The sequence below is a fragment of the Stegostoma tigrinum genome, chromosome 11 (genome assembly GCF_030684315.1).
Source record: "Stegostoma tigrinum isolate sSteTig4 chromosome 11, sSteTig4.hap1, whole genome shotgun sequence".
Lineage (NCBI taxonomy): Eukaryota > Metazoa > Chordata > Chondrichthyes > Orectolobiformes > Stegostomatidae > Stegostoma > Stegostoma tigrinum.
Window position 1 is genome coordinate 13117134 of NC_081364.1, and position 24779 is coordinate 13141912.

A 24779-nucleotide genomic window follows, 5' to 3' on the forward strand; every position below is an offset into this window, starting at 1 on the left:
ATCACTTTCTCAAGCCTGATTCGAGACTGCCAGGAAATGCTTACCTCATCAACTGATTCTACATCCCATTTAAAACAAACATTTCCAACATGTATCCTAGAATTTCTGAGCTCAGTAAACGTCCAACAATGTGGCAATAATACTTGACCGACTCCTGGAATAGTTACTAAGTCTATTTTTAGTGATCTAAATCCCCGGGCTGGCACAACAATAAAAAGCCCTGGGCTTTACCTTAAAAAAACCAACCTGGCTCATTAGTAACACATGGATTAAGCAGGTTTCTACCCTTGGCCTGTCTGGCTTTCCGTCACTTGAGTTTGAACACCATGAGGTGACATACACAATGTGCGCAACTCTGGTCCTTGCTGACCAAAGCCATTCAGTTGTCTGCAGCTCATGTAGAATGACGCTCACCACCACCTTCTCAGGGTAACTGAGATGGGCAATAAATGCCAATCTCGTTAAGAATATGCTCTAGATCAGTACCCCTTGAATAAGGGTCTCACGTTAAAAATCCCCAGTGTGGCTCCAGATTGCAAGCTGTCTTTGAGCAATTGCATGCAAGGTCAGTTAATACATATAAATATTTACGTAATGATCTGTCTTTGATACAAATGTGTTTTCATCCCTGTTTAACCCACAGAGAGCACCCTCCACACATTCTCTGCTTTACTTTTCAGCGTGGTTATCTGCTATTATATATCACTGACAAATTATTTCCTCTCATATGTACACAGGAGACAAATGAATAAATTCCAGGTCCCTCATTATAAAAATTAGAGATGGAACTCCTGTAGGCTATGTGGGTAAAGTCAGAGGTTTACATTCAGTGAATAATAGACGGAAAGTTGTGTGATCCATATTTTATAATTGGATGATTAGTATTTGCTGCAAGCTTTCTTTCAATAAATAAAAGTTAAAGATTCAATATCTAGGAGCCTGTGGCACATTTGGGAAGGCAAAGGTGGCCTTTAAGTCAAGGAGCTGGATCTAGCTATCCCCCAAGTGGGAGATCTGACTTGTCATGTGTAGCTCAAACTGAATGTGACCAATGCATTAATTTCCAAGTATTACTGTTGTTTTTAACTGTTTCTGCCTTTTGGAAGGGGGAAGGCTCATTAAATCAAGTGGCTGCCCTGTCCACCATCCATCTGCCTGCTTTTGTCTCCAACACAATTTTCCCAGTGGCAAGTGAGTTGTTTGGCAAGACTGTGTGCCAGTTGATGCCCATTAGTGGGAGATTAATGCAAAAACTGTTGAGGGACTACTGGACATCATTTCCTGCACAGGGTGATGTTGGCAAGGTGTGGAGGGGGGTGCGGTGTGTGCAGAAGAGGTGGTTGGGTTTCTAAAAAACTGGCCCTCTCAGCTGATAGGAGAAGACCTCCGGTTTCCTCACCCCCACTGACACCCCACCCCATGTTCTCCCTCACTGACCCTACAAGCACTCAAGAACTTCATAAAGCAGAGAACTAGAGATGCCAAAGATCTGAAACAGAAATTGTTGGAGAAACTCAGCCGATGTGGCAACATCTGTGGAGAGAAAGCAGGGTCAGCGTTTCAAGTGCAGTGTTCTGTAGAAGGATAACAAAAAGTGACTGATCTCAATAATTCTGCTTTCACCCCACAGATGCTGCCAGGCCTACTGAGCGTCTCCAGTTATTTCTGTTTTTGACTAGATAATGCAGAATGAGTGGGTCCCTGTAATAACGACTCAAGCTCTCAATCAGTGGGGCTGTTCACATATAATTTCTGTGTCAGTTGTAAATTACCTGTTAGATCTATTGCGGTGATTAATTTATAATGTTATTGAGTGCCCACTTAAATATTATACCTTTCTAAATTTCCTGTATTTTTGATCATGAACTGAGAAAAGTCTCCTTTAAAAGAATTTTAAAAGAATGTGGTAGGGATTGCTGCACTATTAAATGCAAGCTGTCAGTGCACATTGTAAGCATCGTTTGCACTGTTTCAACTGGTCGGGATGGTTTAGGTACAGACGAACTGGCACCAGGATTGTGTACAAAATGAGATTTGTCCAGCAACAAGTGGCTGATTGGTCTATAGAGTAATCCAGCTGTCAATAGTGAAAGGCTGTGCCAGTCAACTTCTATGTGATTAGCTTCCAGGTTGCTGAACAGCTTGTAGGTTTGAATAAGATGATCAGGAGTCTTTAGACCTCCAGAAAGGAAAATTCTACTTTTGTATCTGCAGTAAAATCGCCTCAAACTTGATGAAAGTCAGTTTATTTTCGCTGACCCTTTACTGAAAGCTGTTGCTTTTAACTAATAAGTTTGAGACTTTATAAATTCTGACTCAGTCGCTCTGTGCTTCCTGAAAGCAAATAAGAGTACCTAGAGATCATCAGACGGTGAATGCTGGCAAGCCAAGAGGGTTATCTTAGTGAATCCTTTGGATATGGAACACTGAACATTCTTCCCAGTTTTGTATGTGTGGTTGTGTGTATGGGGGAATTTTTATAAGGTGTTTGGAGTTTTAACTAGTGGAGTTACATATTAATGGAACATATTTGATTACCTATAGCTAAAATCTATTAATTTTGTGGTAAATAGTAACTCTTGTTAAGTACAGAGGCCATCTCCATGCTTTATGTCAATCCAAGACAGGTGAATTGGGGAATTCTGCATATTTTTAGAAAGACTTTAATATTTACAATGACTCTGAGACTAGTAAGGTTCGATTACATTGCAGCATGCTACCTCATGAGGTGTGACACTAATGAGGAACCAGGATGGAGGGAGACAAATTGGACGAACCCTTGACACTTTTCCTTAACAATTGCAATGTTCCTCATGAAGCTCAATGCATTAGTTTAAGATTGCTGCCAAGCATGGTTCCTTCGGAAATAATGACTCTGAAGCTACAGTGAGTTGAAACATTGGCTTAAGTTACCATGAATGCTGGTCAGTCCAGGAGCAGGTGGGCTGCAATACTTTCTCCAGGTCTTTCTCAATCAGTTTGGAATCAATTGGATATACAACATCAATGTATAAGTAGAAACTTACATGGCATCAGTGTTTAAGAGAAAATATCAAACTATTGTGTGTTGAATAAATGGCAAGCAAATAGAAAAACAAAACAAAACTCCAGATCATTACATGATGGCCTCACAAAATCAATAATGCCCAGTGAGAATGTTCATGACTTTCATTAAGAATAGAATTAGATTAAGTGATCAGCAGTTTTGGAAAGGCTGAAAGCTAACTGTTAAGAAACCTGTGCAACAAAGTTTAAATCTTCTTCGCATTTTTACTCTTTGATCTGTCAGGACTTCAGAGCTGATGCCATAAAAGAGATTACGCTAAAGAGATGTAGGTTTCTAAAGTGCAAAGTGTAAAGAACAATTTTTTCATGGAGAGGGTGGTGCATATATGGCATGAACTGTCAGAGGAAGTGGTGGAGGCTGGTATAATTACAACATTTAAAAGGCACCTGGATGGGTATGTGAATAGGAAGGGTTCAGAGGGATACGAGCCAAATTCTGGCAAATGGGGCTAAATTAATTTAGGATATCTGGTTGGCATGGATGAGTTGGACCAAAGGGTCTGTCTCCATGCTGTACAACTCTATGACTCTATGTGATTTCAAGTCTGACAATCCATTGGGTTTGAAATGGTACCAGGTATGTTGGTGCCTTTTTGTTGTAAACCAAAGAATACATATATGAAACATATAAAATAATCAGAGGGTTAGATAGGGTGGATTGGGAGAGCCTTTTTCCTAGGATGGTGATGGCGAGCTCGAGGTGGCATAGCTTTAAATTGAGGGGTGAAAGATATAAGACAGATGTCAGAGGTAGTTTCTTTACTCAGGGAGTAGTAAGGGAATGGAATGCTTTGCCTGCAACGGTAATAGATTCGCCAACTTTAGGTACATTTAAGTGGTCATTGGATAAGCATATGGACGTACATGGAATAGTGTAGGTTAGATGGGCTTGAGATCGGTATGGCAGGTCGGCACAACATCGAGGGCCGAAGGGCCTGTACTGTGCTGTAATGTTCTATGATGCTGATAGGATCTGGAGCCCCACAACATTAGGAAGGATTCCCTGCCTCTATAAAAACAAATTATACATTTGAAGTGCTGTTTCAGAACCACACACTTGACAACTGCAGCTTCTCACTGAAATTTTGCTAAATTTAAGGAAAGAATAGACAGAGAAACAAGACATCTTTGGTGTATGATTTCCTCCTGCGTTATGCATAAAGCAAGAAATATGAGACAACGACAGATTTTCACATTAGTGAATAGAAGAATCCATGTAACAATATGCATTGCACCAGTTCAGCTGTGCATTCACTGTCGTTAATTTACTGCCCTGTCACACTTTATAATTTCAACAGGTGTCCTGGGATAATTATAACAGCAAGATTACAATTTTCAAATAATATTTCTGACAAAGATCTTTGATTCCACCCATATTATTACACCTACTAAATCATTCTGCAAAACTATTATTCTTGCGTATTCTATCCTTTACTGTCTCCTCAACTATCGCCACAAACACAAGATTTCACTCTCACACATCTTATTGCAATTTTGGGAATCATGCTGCCTTAAAATTTGCCTGGACAAAACCTTAAACAAAAACAATCGATGCACACAACTCTTTTTATAGTACCTTGAGTTAATTCTGAAATATAGTAAGGTACTATGTAAAAAGGAAGTTCTTGAGAGCTTTTAATGTCTGCAGGAAAACAGTACTGTATTTTCAGGTAGAATTTTCTTTTTATCTCCTTTTCCCACCGGAGGTGCCGGATCCCATCGGACGTGGCTCCATGCAAGTGGCTATTCATCAAGTGTGAACCCCAAAACAATGTTGGGTGGCTATTCTGTTAAAGAAACCATCACCACTTATCATAATCATGTCCTCTAATGTTACCCCCAAGAAACACTTTCACCTGGACAGAAATCAAGAACAGGAGCCTTGCCTTATACCCCTTCCTTGGATTGAAAACATTGAGACCAATGTGGACATCCAATATAATTGGCTTGAATGAAAATAGATACGCAAGGACGAACTACTGATTGAACCTCAGATTTTCCTGGTTTGGAAGGGGTTTGACTCACATCCAACTTTCAATATCCTCCCACTAACTAGAAACCTTCAACGAATGTTGCTATGTTAATATCATGGCTCTATAATATCACGACTGTCTGGATAGTTATACTCTGAAGTGCAGTGAAGAGCTGCGAGCACAGCTTTTCGTTTTCTGGTTTGTTCTATTTAGAAATGAAATTTTTTAAAATAGAAAATAAGCGCATTGTATAAAGATTAGAAAAAGGTTTCCTTTTCGTTTCTGTAGAAACGTAGCACAGTATTTCAATTTCCGCGCACAGAATTAGTGACAGTTGTTATATAAGTAAGGGCTGGCAGCCATTTTGAGCACAGTTTAAACATTACCTGCTGCATTTCATCATTTTCTTTAATCTGATTCGCACATTAAGTTTTATTTGACTAGGACTCCCTGCAGTTCTACTTCAAAGAAGAATCCTCATTGAACAGACTCTGGTATGCCAATTATTGATGTTTTGTTTGAAAGAAGTATTAATTTTACCTTTGTCAATGTGAAGATTGTCAATGCTGGTGAGTGGAATGTCAAATAAAGGCTCTCTGTGTTAGTGAATGGAATACTTCTACACTGAGCTTAATACTTGATGCATAATCTCAAAGGTCAGATGTTGGGCAAAAGCTAGCTCTAACAGCGTCAACATACAGTAAGACTGACTTTAAAAGATGACAACGTCAGGTAGATGGTTACCAATAATGGAACGTAAACCCATCTTGTTCATAAATGGGCTTTACAGCTGTAAATCTGGTGTCCTGACCTGGTCTGGCCTATTTAAGACTCCACGCCCAGCGCAATGTGTTTGACTCTCTACTTTCCTACTCATTTGCATCAAACTGCTTCAAAAACCTCTTATAAGAATAAAACAGAATAGATCACTCAGACTCAATGGAGACACTGCACGCAACTAAGGCACACTCAGCCAATCCGTCCGGGCAAACGTGTCCTCATCAACATTTTTGGGGATGTGCCAATGTTGGGAGAGCTGTCCCATGGTTATCTTGACATGGCCAAACTCACATAACCATAGCCCATCAGGCAAAACCCCAGATTCCTTGGTCACTATTTTTGGGTATATCCTGTCCTATCGGTAGATCCACCAGAGGTGGCGGCACAGTGGTTCGCAGTCAGGGATCAGTGGCTCTCAAAGTCCTTGACATTGACTCTGGACTATTCTGGTATTTGGTCAACATGGGGAAGGAAATCTCCTGTAGATTTTCACCAATTATCTCTCCCAATGTCCATCACCAAGGGTGACTCAGTCACACCACTATGCCTGGGCTGGCTAAACCCTTCTGGATCTATCTACTAGACTAAGCTCACAGCAGTTAGTAAGAGAGCAACAATGAAGATAAAACTGATTTGAATCCATCCTCCCCAGCCTGCCTGTCAGAGATAAACTGTTCGTGACTGGGTGGGGTGCTTTTCGGAGGATCAGACTCAATGGGCTGCCCTGCTTCCACACTGTAGGGGATAGGAGTAACCAGCACATGGTCCTTGTGAAGACAGATCTGCATCTTCAAACTGAACTCACATTCTATCATGTTAGAAATATAGAATGTAGGAACAAGAGTGACTTACTGATCCTTTAAGATAGCTCTACCACTCGACATGATCCTGGCTGATCATCCAACCTAGTATCCTGTTCCCCCTCTCTCCCCATACCCTTTGATTCCTCGAGGCCTATGAATTACATCTATCTCCTTCTGGTAAGCAATGTTCTATGGCTCCATAGATCTATCACTGTGCTAAATGGGATGGATTCAGTCCAGATCTAGCAACTCAAAACTGAGCATCCATGAGGTGCCGTGGGCCCTCAACAGCAGAATCATGATGCACCACAATCTGTAATCTCAAGAACTGGCAAATTTCTCACTCCACCTTTACCATTAAGAGAGAGGACCAGACCCAGGTTCGATGGGAAATGTAAGACTGCAAGTCAGGGGCATTGTGAGGTATTCTGAAAAAACAAGGAACCAACCTGGTTACCTATAAGTAAAGGCTACTTCAATGGTAAACCGTGGAATTAAATTTGTTATTGACTTTCACTTGTGTGTTATTGACAAAGTAAGTGATCCAAAAACCGATGGATCAGACCAAAGATATTGAATCCTCCCACATGCAGTGTTGAAAGGCGATGGGGGATCCTAAACAAATAACTGAAGGAGAAGGCTCCATCATACTTCCATCTTCAATGATAACTGTGACCAGTACTTGAGTACAAAATCAAGGTCGAGTAATTCTACCAGAAGTGCCAGGTAGATGATCTATATCAATCTTCTCCTGAGGTTGTGAGAAACAGAGTCTTCACACAATTTGATTAATCCCAAGTGATAAAATAAACGGCTGAAGGAACTGTAGACAGCAAGGGCTCTGGGCCATAAACAACATCCAGGCCGTGGCAATGAGAAATTTGCTCCGGAGCTTGGCTTTACCTCAATCCAAGCTCTTCCATCAGAACGACACTGGCATCTACCCGACAATGGGGCATCAAGAGACCTTGACAAATTGCAGTGAATTGGAATCAGGGCAGGGAAGTAGGGAACTGGCTAGAGACTTCAGCATAGAATAACAAAAATATGGCTATTGAAGGGCAAAATTCTCAGTCCCAGGAGATCACGAGGGTTCCACAGATCAGTGTCTTAGGCCCAAATATCTTCAGCTGCTCCCTCTATGTCCTTCAGTCCATGATACGGTCAGAATGGGGATGTTTGTTGACGACTGTGCCATGTTTAGCATCATTCGCAATTCCTCAGGTAATAAAACAGTCTGTGCCTCCATGCAAAAAGACCTGGACAGATTGAGTTTCAATGTTATAAGTATTAGATAATACTCATGCCACACAAGTGCCTGGCTTTGATAATCCTCAATGGCCGTCTGACTTTTAATCGATATCAGTGAAAACAGATATGCCCACCAATCAGCTCATTACGATTTGTGAGATAATTGCTGTGTTTGCTTACAAGTGAAAGTTGATAGACATCATAAGCAACTCATTCCTCATGAAGCATACTTTAACTTCACTGAGTGACATGACAATATGCTCTGTAAGTGCACACCTTCCTCTTTGTTACTGTTCTAGCACAATAAAAACTGCACCTCTCTAAGTTTGATTAGTGATATGCTGACAATAATACGCTCAATAGAGTAATCAATTAGGAATGAGCTTCTGGCTTTTCAGCTTTGGCAAAAAAAGACTACAAATTTCAAATGTGTACAATTGCACGCACTCATGCACCGTAGAACAGAATCCATACAGTGCGGAAACTAGCCATTTGGCCCAACAAGTCCACACTTTACCCTCTGAAAAGCACCTCACCCAGGCCCATCTCTTCACCCTTTCCCTGTATTTCCCCATGGCTAGCACACCTAATCTACACATCCCTGGAAACTATGAACAATTTAGGACAGCCAATCCAACCAACTTGCAGATTTTTGGACCCTGGAGGAAACCAGAGCACCTGGGAGAAATCCATACAGATGCAAGGGGGGAACATGCAAACTCAATGCACTGACAGTTGTCCAAGGGTGGAATTGAACCCAGGTCCCCGGTGCTGTGAGGCAGCAATGCTAGCCACTGAGCCAGCAGCTGTTAGCGATTTGTGAATCTCAAGGAAAGAATTTATAAATTTCCTCCATTGCATTCCATATTTTGTTTGACATGTTTGCATCTCCTTCCCCATCACTTTATCTCAACCTCGGCAAGTTAACATCTCACTACCGTACACAAAGATGCTGTTTCTCAGTCATTAGTTTTCCCATCTCTGATATTGCTGTCCCACTCTGGCAGATGGGTCCATTCTTTGACCACCTTTTCCCAACAAGTAGCAAGACAATACAGAAACAAAGCCATGAAGGTTTCATCATTTGTTTGTTAAATGGGTTCCATAAAGTTTGGTATATATAGGTTTTTAAAAAAACAAAATAATACTAATTTGTTATTAAAACCTATTATATCGGCAATTATTTCTCAGGTGGAAATCTGTGTTTTTGGTCATTATTCAATTGAGTTCTAGAATTGAAAAAGACATCAGCAATGTTGCCCGGTCAGAAGGAGTGAAAAAGGTATGACAGATCTCTCAGATCTCTTACACTGTCACCAGTTTTTATACAACTCATTCTGCTACATGGATTTAGAAGCATCTTATGAAAAGGCGTCCCATAAGAGTATGAAATATGACATCAGCTTCCACTTTTGGAACTGTCAACACCTTTACACATTCCAAATTCATTCACAAGCACCCTACTGAATTTTTCTTTCTATAATAAGCCAATGTAGTTTGGCTTGTTAACTGAGATTTTGGTCATCTATCCTAATGTCTCCTGACATGGCTTGTTATTAAATTTTGTTCCATTGTTATATTTTGTTCCATTATGCCCTTCTGAAGTGTTTTATTATATTAAAGATGCCATGTAACATAAGTTACTGTCCAGGGAGTCAAATGTGACTTAATGTCTTGCAAACATCACGGTCTCTGAAAACCTCTATGTGCGAAAACTGAGCTAATATTTTTAATATATAGATTGCTCATTTAAAATATTTACGTCTCTTCTCCAAGGAAACAGTAAATCATTACACCAGAGGGAAATTTTCTTCCTGCTATTCCTCGCTTTTTATTTTAATTTTTCTCTGCCTTTCACATTCTTTAAAGACAGCAAATTGATGGTTTTGTCTGTCTGCATAGAAGGTAATGTTAAATATAATCTGGCCCAACATTATTCAAAACACATTTCACTATTGCTGACAAAATCAATTTGCTTGAGAGACGAAATGTTCACTATTTACACATCAGGAACTTAGATTAGTTAACACTTTCAGAATTTTGAAATAACTGTTTGTTTAGAGATATAGAAAATTATGAAAAGCTACGTACTCATATTCAGATCACCAATTAAATCAGGTTAAAAACATATCCAAGGACAAAATCCCCCTTGACACATGCTCAGCTTATTCTTGTGCCTGTCCTTGTGGTGTCCAAATTGAGATCTATGCTCAATCAAGAACGGGACTGTTTTTATCCTGCATGTCTCAAACAGCCTAAGAAATCATTAATATTCAATAAAATCAGTAACGGCCTTTAAATTAACCATTTCATATAAAAATAACTGCTTAGGAGCTGAGAAGTTGCTTTCGCCAAAGGTTTTGTTATCACACATTTGCAAGTTAATTTTGAGAAATATGTTGAGTGACCGTAACATATGCCAAAGGACCAATTTAATAACCTTTTTATTTTATCCTTGCAATTATTAATTTGCTAATTGTTCACTTAAATGGGCCACCCTGTCTCAGAAGTCCTGTTGTAATTTAGGCCATGTGAAATCATGATCTCCTGACCTATTATTGCCAACTGAAGCCAACTCAGTACAACTTTGTACTGATATTGCAGCAGTCTGCAAAGTGTAGTAGAGCACGGCAGCAGTAAAGGGAACATTTGATATTTCTAATAAGAGTGTGGAGGCTCAGACTCAGATTCTGTTCGATTATAAAACTGCCAGTGCCAACATTCTCCTCTAAGATAGTATTGGGAAAACTCTGGGAAAGCGCACAGTCCAGAAATATGTCACCAGCAATAAAGAGAATTTGCAAATCACCTTTCCACTGATAAAAAATATCACATTTACACAGCTCTTATTTAAACATACGCAGCATGGTGTGCTTAAAACTTGACCCAAGGTTTCTGCAGTAAGGTGATGATGACTGATGTGGTCATTGAATCTAACGACAACTGTCAGGAATAATGGAGAATAAAGGAACAAACTGGACTCTCTAAAATTATTTAAAATTCCCACAAACAGCTGGGTTTCCCAGTATAAAACAGGAATAATGTTGGTCACATCACCACCATTTGCGAGCTTCCTTGATACATAAAACAAAGACATTTATACGAGTCAACTTGAGAAAAACTGAACGATCTTTCAGCAGTGGCCCTCTGCACTGGTTGAGAACGAAATAAAGGTGCAAGGGATGTTCACGGGCAATCCGATTATAATATTGCAAACTCCGGATTTACAGTGTAGCTTTTTACGAAGAGGGCAGCGCAGTGCAATCGCAAGCACTACTGGGATTAAAATATTTGTGACTTCCAGCAAATTGTCACAGTACCAGAAGGAGATTTATTCTGTAGCTGGTCATTAATTCGAGTCCGGGACCCGTGGAAGTGACACATGGAAGCCCAGAGAAATGTTTAATTCAAGCTTCCTATGAACTTGTACCCAAACATGGGCCCCTGAAGAATCAGTACTGAGGATTTGAGAGCAAACCTGCCCATTTTATACCATATTTCCTCCACTTGACTTCTCAAGTCAGCTTCCAAGCCGAAGTGACAAACCAGAATGACAGCAGATAGGCAGACTCATCTTCAGTACATCTTCTCCCAGTTACGTTGATAAATCCTTCATTTTTGTTAAGACCCAAACTAAAACACATTTTACTGATCAGGATCTTTGCCGCTGGAATAGTTTAGGTCAGATGTGCAAATATTTAGCCTTTCTTACTCAATGACTCAAATTACAAATGCAATATTCTCCAAATCAAAACAGTCCCTCCAAATTTAAAGCTGGATACTCTGAACTACTATTATTTTCCTGCGCTGTGGGAGCGTTAGGCTGGATATAGCATTAGGGCGAATGGGATCAAAGGAGAAAGCATTAGGCTATTGAGTCGGACGATCAGCCATGGTGGTGATGAATGATGGAGCAGGCTGGAAGGGCCGAATGGCCTCCTCCTGGTCCTATCTTCTATGTTTCTATGAAGAATAAGGAGCTCAGTTGAGTTATATTTGTATTATCAACCAGTCAGCGGGTTATTGAAAGGGAATAGGAAACACTGGAATACATAACGTGATACGAATGAGGGAGGAAGAAATCTTTTACGAGTTTTGTGTTTTTTTAAGAAAGGAAGCTAAATGTGGAGGGTAACGCGGACTGGAATGATTATCCCGGGAGAATGAAGTATCTTTGGACCTGGGATCACACTAGCACACTCTCGCTGATGACAATCTGCTTGAAAAGGCTGTACTTCAGTTACGTAGCTGGATAATTGTGTCCAGAACGGAGCATTTGCGAACTCAAGAGTGCGTTATAAAGTGCAGCTTCAACAACTCGTTCGAACGTTGACAAATTACAAAGATGGGAAAGTAACAAAAAAAAAGGTACCTTCAGAAGTGTATCTAGATTTTTGGAGGGGAGTGGGGGCGAAGATGTGAAATCTGGCGCCGACACATCGAAATCTCCGCAGTATTATGTAATAGTAAAGAATTAAGCTCTGTTTTTTCATGCATGCTGCCTATCCAAACTAAATAGGCGCGACGGTCAAAGCTTTATAGCACAAAGCACAAACTTGACTCTTGTTGTGGAAAATGTTACAGGGTATATATGTCCAAAAATCCAGCCCCTCACACAAACACACACGTGCAAAAACACTAAAACTGACAAACTATGTGCATTTTCCATAGCACCTCCAGTAAAGTGCTGTCCACTGTAACTCTGCTAGTAACCACTTCATGCAGACGAGGGTGCTGTTGTACAATCGAGTCCCCTTCATACATGTAACAGATTTAAACCCCAACACAGCTCTGACTAAAAGCAAAATCTGGATTGCTTCTAGTGGAAGTTCTTTTTTTCAAGATTCATCTCTGAGAATATTTTGAAAATAAAAGGATTTTTTGTTTAAATTGCTGTGCCATGTGGATCAGTCCACAATCACCCTGCAACAACAGTTTAAGCTATAGACCCAGGTCACAATTTTCTTCCAGCGGCATTATCTTTCCACTTAACACATGTTTCCAAACAGAATGACAGCACCCGGCATTGTTGTGCGTCCCAACTTTGTTTTCGGTGTATAAGAAACTCCAAGTGCTTGATTATCCAGGGTGCTGGCAATTCCACACACACAGACACACACACACACACACACACACACAGGTACACATACACACAGGCAGACAGACACAGACAGATACACATACACACACACACAGGTACACATACACACAGGCAGACAGACACAGACAGATACACATACACACACACACAGGTACACATACACACAGGCAGACAGACACAGACAGATACACATACACACACACACACACGCACACAGGTACACATACACACAGACAGACAGACACAGACAGATACACATACGTACACATAACACAGACAGACAGACACAGACATACACACACACACACACACACACACAGATGCACACATACTTCCAAACTGAATACAGCCCAAATTTGGAACACTTCGTCAACAGCCTAGCATTGGTGACCAGGCACTTAAAAAAACTTAACCAAAATGTAGCCAAAAAAATGAGGCAACGTTAAAAGGTATTTTAGATCGCCGCTTTAACCTGTGATTCTACAGACAACGCTTCGAGCCGGCATCCCCTGCAAATCTGCCAGTACAGCCAAATACAATACTTACTTTGTTATGCTTTCACTTGGTGGACGTGTGGTCTAATTCCTGCGGCACCTGTCCGGTTAAATGAGTCCCAAGACTGTGTTATTTACAAGAGGCGATGAAAGGGACTGGAGCCCCACTCGCTGAGTTCTCTGCTCTGCTTGGAGGAGAAGTACGATGCTCCAGATGGACCACTGCCCCGCGAACCATGGGCTTCAGTCTCTTCAGGGAGCCACATGTGCTGCTGTCCGATCAGTTGCTGGATGGTGTTTGAGTCAGTCAGAGAGTGAGATTCAGGCAGAGCGAGCTGGGAGCCAGGCAAACAACACTAGTCAGAGAGACCAGGAAAGAAGCGGAGCAGCGCAGCGCTGGATACACACTGACTTCAAGCGATTAGGCAGGAACGGAAGAGGGGGAGTGTACATTACACACCCAGCACAGGGAGGGAGTGTACATTACACACCCAGCACAGGGAGGGAGGGTACATTACACACCCAGCACAGGGAGGGAGTGTACATTACACACCCAGCACAGGGGGGAGTGTACATTACACACCCAGCACAGGGAGGGAGGGTACATTACACACCCAGCACAGGGAGGGAGGGTACATTGCACACCCAGCACAGGGAGGGAGTGTACATTACACACCCAGCACAGGGAGGGAGGGTACATTACACACCCAGCCCTGGGGGGAGTGTACATTACACACCCAGCACAGGGAGGGAGGGTACATTACACACCCAGCACAGGGAGGGAGGGTACATTACACACCCAGCCCTGGGGGGAGTGTACATTACACACCCAGCACAGGGAGGGAGTGTACATTACACACCCAGCACAGGGAGGGAGGGTGCATTGCACACCCAGCACAGGGAGGGAGTGTACATTACACACCCAGCACAGGGAGGGAGTGTACATTACACACTCAGCCCTGGGGGGAGTGTACATTACACACCCAGCACAGGGAGGGAGGGTACATTACACACCCAGCACAGGGAGGGAGTGTACATTACACACCCAGCACAGGGAGGGAGGGTGCATTGCACACCCAGCACAGGGAGGGAGTGTACATTACACACCCAGCACAGGGAGGGAGTGTACATTACACACCCAGCACAGGGAGGGAGGGTACATTGCACACCCAGCCCTGGGGGGAGGGTATATTAGAGACCCAGCCCTGGGGGGAGGGTATGTTACAGACCCAGCTCTGGGGGGAGGGTACATTATACACCCAGCACTGGGGGGAGTGTACATTACACACCCAGCTCTGGGGGGAGGGTATATTACACACCCAGCCCTGGGGGGAGGGTATATTACAGACCCAGCTCTGGGGGGAGGGTACATTATACACCCAGCACTGGGGGGAGTGTACATTACACACCCAGCTCTGGGGCGAGGGTATATTACACACGCAGCACTGGGGGTAGTGTACATTGCACACCCAGCTCTGGGGGTGAGGATACATTACACACCCAGCACAGGGTGGGAGGGTGCATTACACACCCAGCACTGTGGGAGTGTACATTACACACCCAGCTCTTGGGGGAGGATACATTACACATCCAGCACAGGGAGGGGGGAGTGTGCATTACACACCCAGCTCTGGGGGGAGTGTACATTACACACCCAGCACAGGGGGGAGGGTACATTACACACCCAGCACTGGGGGGGAGGGTACATTACACACCCAGCTCTGGGGGGAGGGTATATTACAAGTGTGAGGTGATGCACTTTGGTAGGAGTAACCGGAAGGCAAAGTACTGGGCTAATGGTAAGATTCTTAGTAGTGTAGATGAGCAGAGAGATCTCGGTGTCCATGTACACAGATCCTTGAAAGTTGCCACCCAGGTTGACAGGGCTGTTAAGAAGGCATACAGTGTTTTAGCTTTTATTAATAGAGGGATTGAGTTCCGGAACCAAGAGGTTATGGTGAAGCTGTACAAAACTCTGGTGCAGCCGCACTTGGAGTATTGTGTACAGTTCTTGTCACCGCATTATAAGAAGAATGTGGAAGCTTTGGAAAGGGTGCAGGGGAGATTTACTAGGATGTTGCCAGGTATGGAGGGAAGGTCTTACGAGGAAAGGCTGAGGGACTTGAGGCTGTTTTCATTAGAGAGAAGAAGGTTGAGAGGTGACTTAATTGAAACATATAAAATAATCAGAGGGTTAGATAGGGTGGATAGGGAGAGCCTTTTTCCTAGCATGGTGACAGCGAGCACGAGGGGGCATAGCTTTAAGTTGAGGGGTGAAAGATATAGGACAGATGTCAGAGGTAGTTTCTTTACTCAGAGAGTAGTAAGGGAATGGAACGCTTTGCCTGCAATGGTTGTAGATTCGCCAACTTTAGGTACATTTAAGTCTTCATTGGATAAGCATATGGACGTACATGGAATAGTGTAGGTTAGATGGGCTTGAGATTGGTATGACAGGTCAGCACAACATCGAGGGCCGAAGGGCCTGTACTGTGCTGTAATGTTCTATGTTCTATATTACAGAACCAGCTCTGGGGCGAGGGTACGTTACACACCCAGCACTGGGGGGGGGAGAGTACATTACACACCCAGCACTGGGGGGGGATACATTTCACACCCAGCACTGGGGGGAGGGTTCATTACACACCCAGCACTGGGAGAGGGTTCATTGCACACCCAGCACCGGTTTGAGATATTGCAAACCCAACTCTGGGAGATTATTTATTGTACACCTAACTCCATAAGATTTATACCTATCTGTGTCAGATCTACTTTACACCATTCAGTACCCTCCTGCAATCTCCCAAGATTGACCACGAGTTCAGAGGGTTGTCCTGTACAGTTTATGAAGATAATTGCCAGCGATGGTTGAATTGCCTTCATTATACTCAGTGTAACAGGAATTGCACAGGTTGTGGTGAATCAGGCATGGTATGAAATGATTTCTCAATCGTTCCAGCAGGGAGTGTTTCTCATCTCAGTTTCTGTATTTGCTGAGATCCCCTGGGCCAGAACCCAGTGGTGGGTTGGTTTTCAAAATGAAAATTGCAGAAGTTCTCAAAGGATCCTCACAGGTTTTAATTTTGGTGCCAGGTCACACATGCACTGCTGATTAACACTCCTTAAGTTCCTTCATTATCCAAGGGCCCAAACATACCTCCCAGGTGAAGCAACACTTCGCCTGCAATTCTCAGAAGTTAGTCTACTGCATTCGCTGCTCACAATGTGGTCTCCTCGACATTGGGGAAACGAAGCGTAGACCTGGTGACTGCTTCGCAGAACATCTATGTTCTGCTCCAAAAAAGACCCTCAACTACCTGTTGCCTGCCACTTCAATGCACCAACCTGTTCCCTGGCCAACATCTCTGTCTCTGGCTTGTTACAGTGTTCCAGTGAAGCCCAGTGCAAGCTGGAGGAACTGGAGGAACAACACCTCATTTTCTGCTTGGGGACCCTACAGCCCTCAGGACTCAATATTGAATTCAATAGTTTTAGGGCCTAAACTCTCCCACGTCCCAGTCCCCTACCCCACACACCAGTCCTTGTTACCACACAACCTGCCACTACACGCCCCCTGTTGTTTATCACTAACAGTCCCCAATAACAACTATCCACCCTCTCAGCCTGATCGTTAGCAACTCCTTTGTCTGTCCAACTCTCTTTCTCTCTCTTTGGGCTCTATCCTATCGTTTACTCCCTACCCCACTCACCTCCCCATTTTCTGCATATAAACTGGCATTTTCCCAGCCACCATCAGTTCTGAGGAAGGGTCACCTGACCCGAAACGTTAACTCCTTTTCCTCCTCTACAGATGCTGCCAGACCTGCTGAGCTTTTGCAGCAAATTTGTTTTTGTTTATGTTCCTGCGAGATCTTTTCGTCCAAGGGACTGGTCACCCAATCTCTGAGGTGGAAGCTCCTTACTCGAGTTCCACTTAGTAACCTGGGGAAAACAAGTCAGTGATCTACCCGCAAATCTTGCCAACGTGTGCCTATAGGAGGTGGTTAGAGTGGAATAGTGTCCTTGTGAGCCATAGAAGGAACTTTGGAACCTCTTATAATCGCTATCCATTGCTCCAGGCTACAACATGGTAGGAAAATTGCAGTAAAAGTTCCTGACTGAATTGTTTCATGTTCTATTCTAAGTGGAGCTTATACTTACATATGTATAAACAAACTTATTAAGGGGCCTGTCTGTTCTCAAAATATCATTTTCTTTTCCCAACAAGGCCTAACATATTTCAGGGCAAAGCTGTTGGTTTTATTGTGGGGTTCAAATATACCTCCCCGCAATTGGAAACACCTCTCTGGGGCTGACTAGCACCTACATACACTGATCAGTTCCTTCGTCTGCTCCCTCACTGTCCCTGTTTTTCCACTTCCAGCAGCATCTTTTAATTACATCGAAAGGAAACATGGGATCTGCGCTTGTATTGTGGAACTTTTCTGGGATTTGAGTTCCTGATTCCGCATTGCAAACTCAATTTCCTGTCTCTCTGTCATCATCCTGTTTTATAGATCTTCAAGTTCTCTGTACTGCTTCAAACTTGGCCTCTTGGCCATCCTTGGTTTTAATGATTCTACCACTGGTGGTCAGGCCTTCAGCTGCTCAAGCCCTCAAATTTAGCAGGCCAATGATAAACCTTTCCATTGCATTGCCTCACTTCCTTGCTTTGAGTCACTCCTGAAAATCTGCCTTTTTGACTAAACATTTTGTGACCTGTTATAATTCTCCTGGTGCTTTTATTTTTAAATGAGTTACACAAATTATTGTTGGTGTAATGTACCATTAACAGTCACAAAATGCAAGTTTTTAGGTGTGCTGAGACCTTTCTACTTTTCATGAGTGTCACTGTTTACATTTAGCTACTTGTCTTTAACAACAAGCCACCAATTGAGAACTCTTTTCATTAAGAGTGTTTGTGGTGTTATGACTAGAGATTAAATCATATCCTCATATCCTTGAGTATCCAATTAAAGATTTTCCAAACATAGTCATACAGCATGGAGACAGACCCTTCAGCCCAACCAGTCCATACCAAACATAATCTTAAACTAAACCAGAGCCACTTGCCTGCAACAAAGAATCTGTGTTTACAGTGATTTCTATTCTTGTTAGCACATCTTCCTTAGTTACACCATTCGCAAATTAAAATGTAGCTGACCATATTTTTCAGAAACAACAATGATCCATCTTCCCCTCATCCTTTTCCAGCTCGGAGATAATGGGAACTGCAGATGCTGGAGAATCAGAGATAACAAATTGTGAAGCTGGATGAACGCAGCAGGCCAAGCAGCATCTCAGGAGCACAAAAGCTGACGTTTCGGGCCTAGACGCTTCATCAGAAAAGGGGGATGGGGCGAGGATTCCGAAATAAATAGGGAGAGATGGGGAGGCGGACTGAAGATGGATAGAGGAGAACGTAGGTGGAGAGGAGAGGATGGGGGGGCGAGGTAGGGGGGGGAAAGGTCAGTCCGGGGAGGACAGACAGGTCAAGGAGGCAGGATGAGGTTAATAGGTAGGAAATGGAGGTGCAGCTTGAGGTGGGAGGAGGGATAGGTGAGAGGAAGAACAGGTTAGGCAGGCTGGGACGAGCTGGGCTGGTTTTGGGATGTAGTTGGGGGGAGGGAAGATTTAGAAGCTCCACACTTTATTATCTTGGATTCTCCAGCATCTGCAGTTCCCATTATCACTGATCACAGTTATGATCCTAGATAACAAAGTGTGGAGCTGGATGAACACAACAGGCCAAGCAGCATCTTAGGAGCACAAAAGCTGACGCTTTTCTGATGAAAGGTCAAGGCCCGAAACGTCAGCTTTTGTGCTCCTAAGATGCTGCTTGGCCTGCTGTGTTCATCCAGCTCCACACTTTGTTATCTCGGATTCTCCAGCATTTGCAGTTCCCATTATCTCTGATCACAGTTATGATCCTGTTGGTTTAGATTTCCTTCATTCATACGAATCGATTGCAAGGAAAAACTTGGATATAAGCCATTTCCAAAAGACTGCATGTCCAAGCTGCCAATATATCGCCATACGAGGCTTCTCTGTGAATCCGCTTTACCTGACCTGGGGCTGGCTGGTTGTTAGGCTGGAATCATGGCAGAATCACCTCATTGTTTAACAGGCACACGACAATTATAAACCTATTCTTTTTACAGCTGGTATTTTGCATTCAGGGCACAGATTATAAAGTACATTGTAAGAAGGCAAAAGGTCCCAATTTTTCATCAGGTTGTTGAATTGACAATCTCATAATTTATCACTTGTGGCTAGCAGCCAGTCAACGTTTCCATCTCCTTCAAAAAACACAAAAAGAACATCCACTTATAAAGTGTGAATGGATCATTAACTACTTTTCCCTACTGCTTATCGTCCAGTTTAAGATCTTGTCAGTGATGGATCACTCTTTGGTAATTAATGACAGCCCTCAGCATGGACCTTATTTCAGGAAGCTATAAAATGTGAACATTGAGCACTTAGTTCATGCAGTATCAACTGTTGGCAACTGCGATTTCACACTGGCCCCCAGTGGTGATGGCTCTCACCCCGGCGAATAAAACACAAAAGCCTCTCACAAAGTAACGCAACAAGGCTCGCAATAAGCAAGAACAAAAACAGAAGTTGCTGGAAAAGCTCAGTGGGTCTGGCAGCACCTGTGAAGAAAAGAATCTCAGAGTTAATGTTTTGGGTCCTGTGCTTGGCTCACTCATGCTAATGAGACTTTATAACAAAGGTGGGTCGCGTTGTGGACAGTTTCTTCAGAAATGGAGAAGAAATTTCTGAGAACAGTCCAGACCCAAAGTATCAGCTTTCCTGCTCCTCTGAAGCTGCTTGGCCTGCTGTGTTCATCCAGCTCTGCACCTTGTTATCCCAGAAGGGGAAGAGCAGTAGAGTTAGGAATGGAGGCCTGGGATGGAGGATTAAAACTGCAATGGACAGAAGCTGGCCTACCTGTGTTACATATTGGTGATGTGACCTGACCCATTGTGTACTGAGGAGAACAAAGTCTGAAGTCTTTGTCAATATTATCCAGGTGTAGAACCAAAGAAAGAGATAACACAGTGTGGAGCTGAAGGAACATAGGAGGCCAGGCAGCATCAGAAGAGCAGGAAAGTTTGCATTTGGGTCGGGATCCTCCTTCAGAAATGGGAAGGGGGAAGAAAGTTCAGAAATAAATAGAGAGGAGGGGTGGGGCTGCAGAAATTAGGTGGGATGGTGACAGGTGAGTGCAGGTAGGCAGTGGTGGGGATTGGTCAGAGAGGTGGGAGGAGCGGATAGGTGAGAGAGAGGATGGACAGGTTGTGTCAGGTCAAGGAGGTGGTCATAAGAGGGTGAATTGAGCATTGGGTGAGGCCGAGGGTGGGGAGATTTTAAAACTGGTGGATTCCATAGAAATACCTTTGTTGGTATGCAACGAGGACCTGCCTAACCTGTTCAATGTTTATGCAAAAATTTTGGATCAAAGAAAGTCTACAGCACAGAAAAAGGCGACTTGGATCATTATGTCTGTATGTCAGCCAGAAAAATGAGACCTATGAAAGCAAAATACTGCAGATGCTGGTAATCTGAAACAAACACAGCAATGTGGCTGACTCTTATTTATTAATTTTATTTAATATATTGTCACTTGTACCTAGGTACAGTGAAAACTAGATAATATTGCCATGTTCCGGCACTATCTTAGATTACAATAAATTATTGAAAAAATTGTACAAATGGTAAAATACTGAATAATTTAATACTAAATTGATATAACTAGAACTGAAATAGCTTGAAAACTTCACCTTTTCCTCTCTGTAGACTTCACCCTCTCTGCTCCTCCAGTCGCCACCGTCCAACACTGTACCCCCACCCCTTCCCCAACCTTCTCCCCGGGTCCTGGCAATGTGCTCCTTTTCTGCTGCCACAGGTGCCATCACCTCCAGGTCTGCCACCTTCAAGCTGGAGATGGCCGTGCTGTGCAGATCCTGCACCACCTTTGAGCTGGAGATGGCCATGCTATGTGGATCCTGCACCTCTTCCATGCCAGACAGCAATTGATGGGACTTGGCGCAGAGTCAACGGGCATGGTCCTGGTTCTGACTGTTAATTGCCCTCTGGGCAATTAGGGATGAGCAATGAATGTGGGCCTAGCCAACCACACTCATCCTGTGAATGAATAAAAACAAAACTGGGGAAACTCAACAGACCAGGGCTGCATCTCTGGAAAGAGAAACAGAGTTAACATTTCAAGCCCAGTAAAACTTCTTCATATCTGAAAGGGGCTACAAAATTTTTTTTTAACGTTTTTTACAGTGGAGGGGGAGAGGTGAGGGGAGCAGACAGACTAAAGGCTCAATGCAAAAGACATAGGAGGTGGTAAATGTAAAATAGTGATTTAAATCTCCCTTTCACACCTTCATTTACAAGCATTTTACTCCCTTTACCATCATTAACAATCCTCTGCCTTTTGCAATGTTTGAAATGAGCTCATTGTAACAAACACATGTAATTTCTTGTTACACAACAATTGCATTTTCATTCCACAATTGTTAAGGAAATGCATTGCAAGCTTAGTGCATAAAGGGCATCAGGGAAATGTCAAATCAAGCAACTCCTCAGAAAAAAGATAATGTTCCCAGGAATTAATGATATAAGATATTATTTTCTAAATCAAGCAACCATTATGTCAAATCTTCATGGCCTTCTCATGATGTTGGAAATATATCTAGCACCGTGGATTGAAGATAGTGTTGATTTTGCATGACTTTCCCACTGGTAGAAATAATTACATCAACGTCAATGAAAGTGGCCTACAGATTGAGAGGACAGTAGGAACTGCTGATGCTGAAGTCTGAGTTAACAAGGTGTACAGCTGAATGAACGCAGCTGGCCAGGCAACATCAGAGGAGCAGGAAAGCTGATGATTCGAGTCTGGACTCTTCTTCAGAAAAAATGTTTGACCAGTTTTTCACTGTGTGGAAAGCCACCAACTAAAATTGTGTTTGCTCCTCCTATGCACTCATAACCAGTTCTGAGGAAGGGTCACCAGACGCGAAATGTTAACTCTGATTTCTCTCCGCAGATGCATCCAGGCGTGCTGAGCTTTTCCAACAATTTCTATTTTTGTTTCTGATTTCCAGCATCCGCAGTTCTTTCAGTTTTCAATATGAATGCAAACATGGCCAAGAAATAAAGGAAGAAATGATGGTAATTCCAGAGGGAAGTAGGACTTTCTGAGTTACCTGCTAAAGACAGGAGAATTTGTGAAATGTGATAGCCACCTTGGAAAGCAAGGAACTTCTTATGACATCTAACCATTTAGTTTGATTAATACCAAAGGATCGATGATCACTATTGGGCACTGTTCACAGATTATCACACAGTATGTGTCATTATTCAAAGAACTGAAAATGTCAGTCATCAACGTTGAATCTGATTCTGACATTAACGTCTCAGGTTCACAACACAAAATCACTGATGAAGATTATGAGTTAAATGAGACTATACCTGAGGTCAGAGAATACCTTGCTTGTGAGATGGCAGTACTGAAGGAACAATGTAACTACATGAATTGTGTTCAGTTGGTGAACAAACCCCTAACCTCAATGTACACCACTGGGTGTGTTGGCAAGTTAATACAAGGATTTAAATATAAATTTGAATGATCATGTCATACGTAAGTTTATTCATAGGATCCCCACAGTATGGAGGCAGGCCGTTCAGCCCATTGAGCCCACACCAACCGTCCAAAAAGCATCCCACCCAGACCCACCTCCCCACCCTATTCCTGTAACCCTGCATTTCTCATGGCTAACCCACCTAGTCTGTACATCCTGGACATCTGGGCAATTTAACACGACCAGCCCACCTAATTTGTGGTCCTACCCTCTGGATTGTGGGAGGAAACCAGAGATGGGGTGAACACGTAAACTCCACACAGTCACTGAATCAAGCCTGGGTCTCTGGCACTGTGAGAGTGCAGTGCTAACCACTGAGCCATCATGCTGCCCAAATTGTTTACATTTTGGAGACAAGTCATTGAAACATACTGTACCTCTTATTAAAGATAGGTTGACACGTGTAAATAGTGTTCACTTGAAGACACCATACCTAGACACACAAGCAAATGGATTTGTGCGTAGAGGCAGGCAGAAACACAACAGCAGAAAAACAGTCATTGTTGCATTCCGTATTCTTTTCTATAGCGGTGTCTAAGACAAAAGAATGTCAAATACATGTGAGAATCTAAAAACAAATGCCACTATGGGATGGTGGAAGAGGGAATGAATGTTGAGAGTGGTGGATAGTGTGCCAATCAAGCAGGCTGCTTTGTTCCGGATAGGGTCAATCAGTTAGAGTGTTGTTGGATCTGCATTGATCTAGCAAGTGGAGAATATTCCATCAGATGCCGACCTGTACCCCGTAGGTGCTAGGTAGACCATGGGGATTAGGGAGGTGAGCTACTTATGACAGATTCACTGGGCTCGGTATTTTTGTGGCTGATCTAGTTAGGTTTCTGGACAATGGTAAACCGGAGGAAGTTGAAAATGAAGGATCCGTTCCTGCATTAAACCGAGGCTTGGTTTCAAAATTACTTTATTGGATATAAAACACACTGGGAGGTCCTGTGAAGGAGAAACACACCATGTAAACCTTTCTTTAATTACAGACTGTATTACAACTCAGGAAAGAGGGTATGTTTCACACTTACTGATAAGTACATTTTTTCAATTAAAAAGTCTGTCCGAGAAACTAAAGTGTTGTTGTGAATATGTTCCTAGTGAACTGGATCACTAAACTCAATTATTTTTAACCACCATTGCATCCCCATTCCTTCATCCACCAGCGAAATCTGTCCATGAACAAATGAACCTAATTTTGTTCATTTCTACGTATGGCCGAAATTCAGGGTAGGGTGCTTTTGGGGGATTGTGACACCATTTAGCCATCTCGGTGAATCCAGACAAACAGAGAATTAAATAATAAAATTTAAGACATTGAGAAATATCATAGAGTCATAGTATGATACAGCATGGAAACTGACCCTTGGGTCCACCAAGCCCATGCGACCATAATCCCAAATTAGTCCCACCTGCCTGTGCTTGGCTCATATCCCTCCAAACATTTTTTATTCACGTACTTATCCAAATGTCTTTCCACTATTGCACCAGGTAGTGTGGACAAAATGAGATGAGGCCGAGTACAAGTAGCTGGTTGGTCCATGGAAGGGTGATGAGTTGTTAATAGCAAAAGCCTTCTGTCTGCCAACAACTGTGAAATTGCCCCTTAAGTGGCTGCGCAGCTCATGCATGTGAACAAGATTGCC

General features: G+C 42.9%; 1 protein-coding gene across 3 annotated transcripts in view; it reads right to left on the reverse strand.

The window, feature by feature from the left end:
• The window catches only part of LOC125460389 (caM kinase-like vesicle-associated protein), a 137571-nt gene extending 123627 nt beyond the window's left edge, over nt 1-13944 (reverse strand). The window contains exon 1 of one of the 3 annotated variants that reach the window (XM_048547829.2): nt 13521-13944. The gene's annotated coding sequence lies outside the window, so the exon portion shown is untranslated. Of the gene's footprint in view, nt 1-12245; nt 12342-13520 lie in introns of those variants that run through there. The other 2 variants (XM_048547832.2, XM_048547831.2) reach the window with 2 other exon arrangements.
• Nucleotides 13945-24779: the final 10835 nt, after the last annotated feature.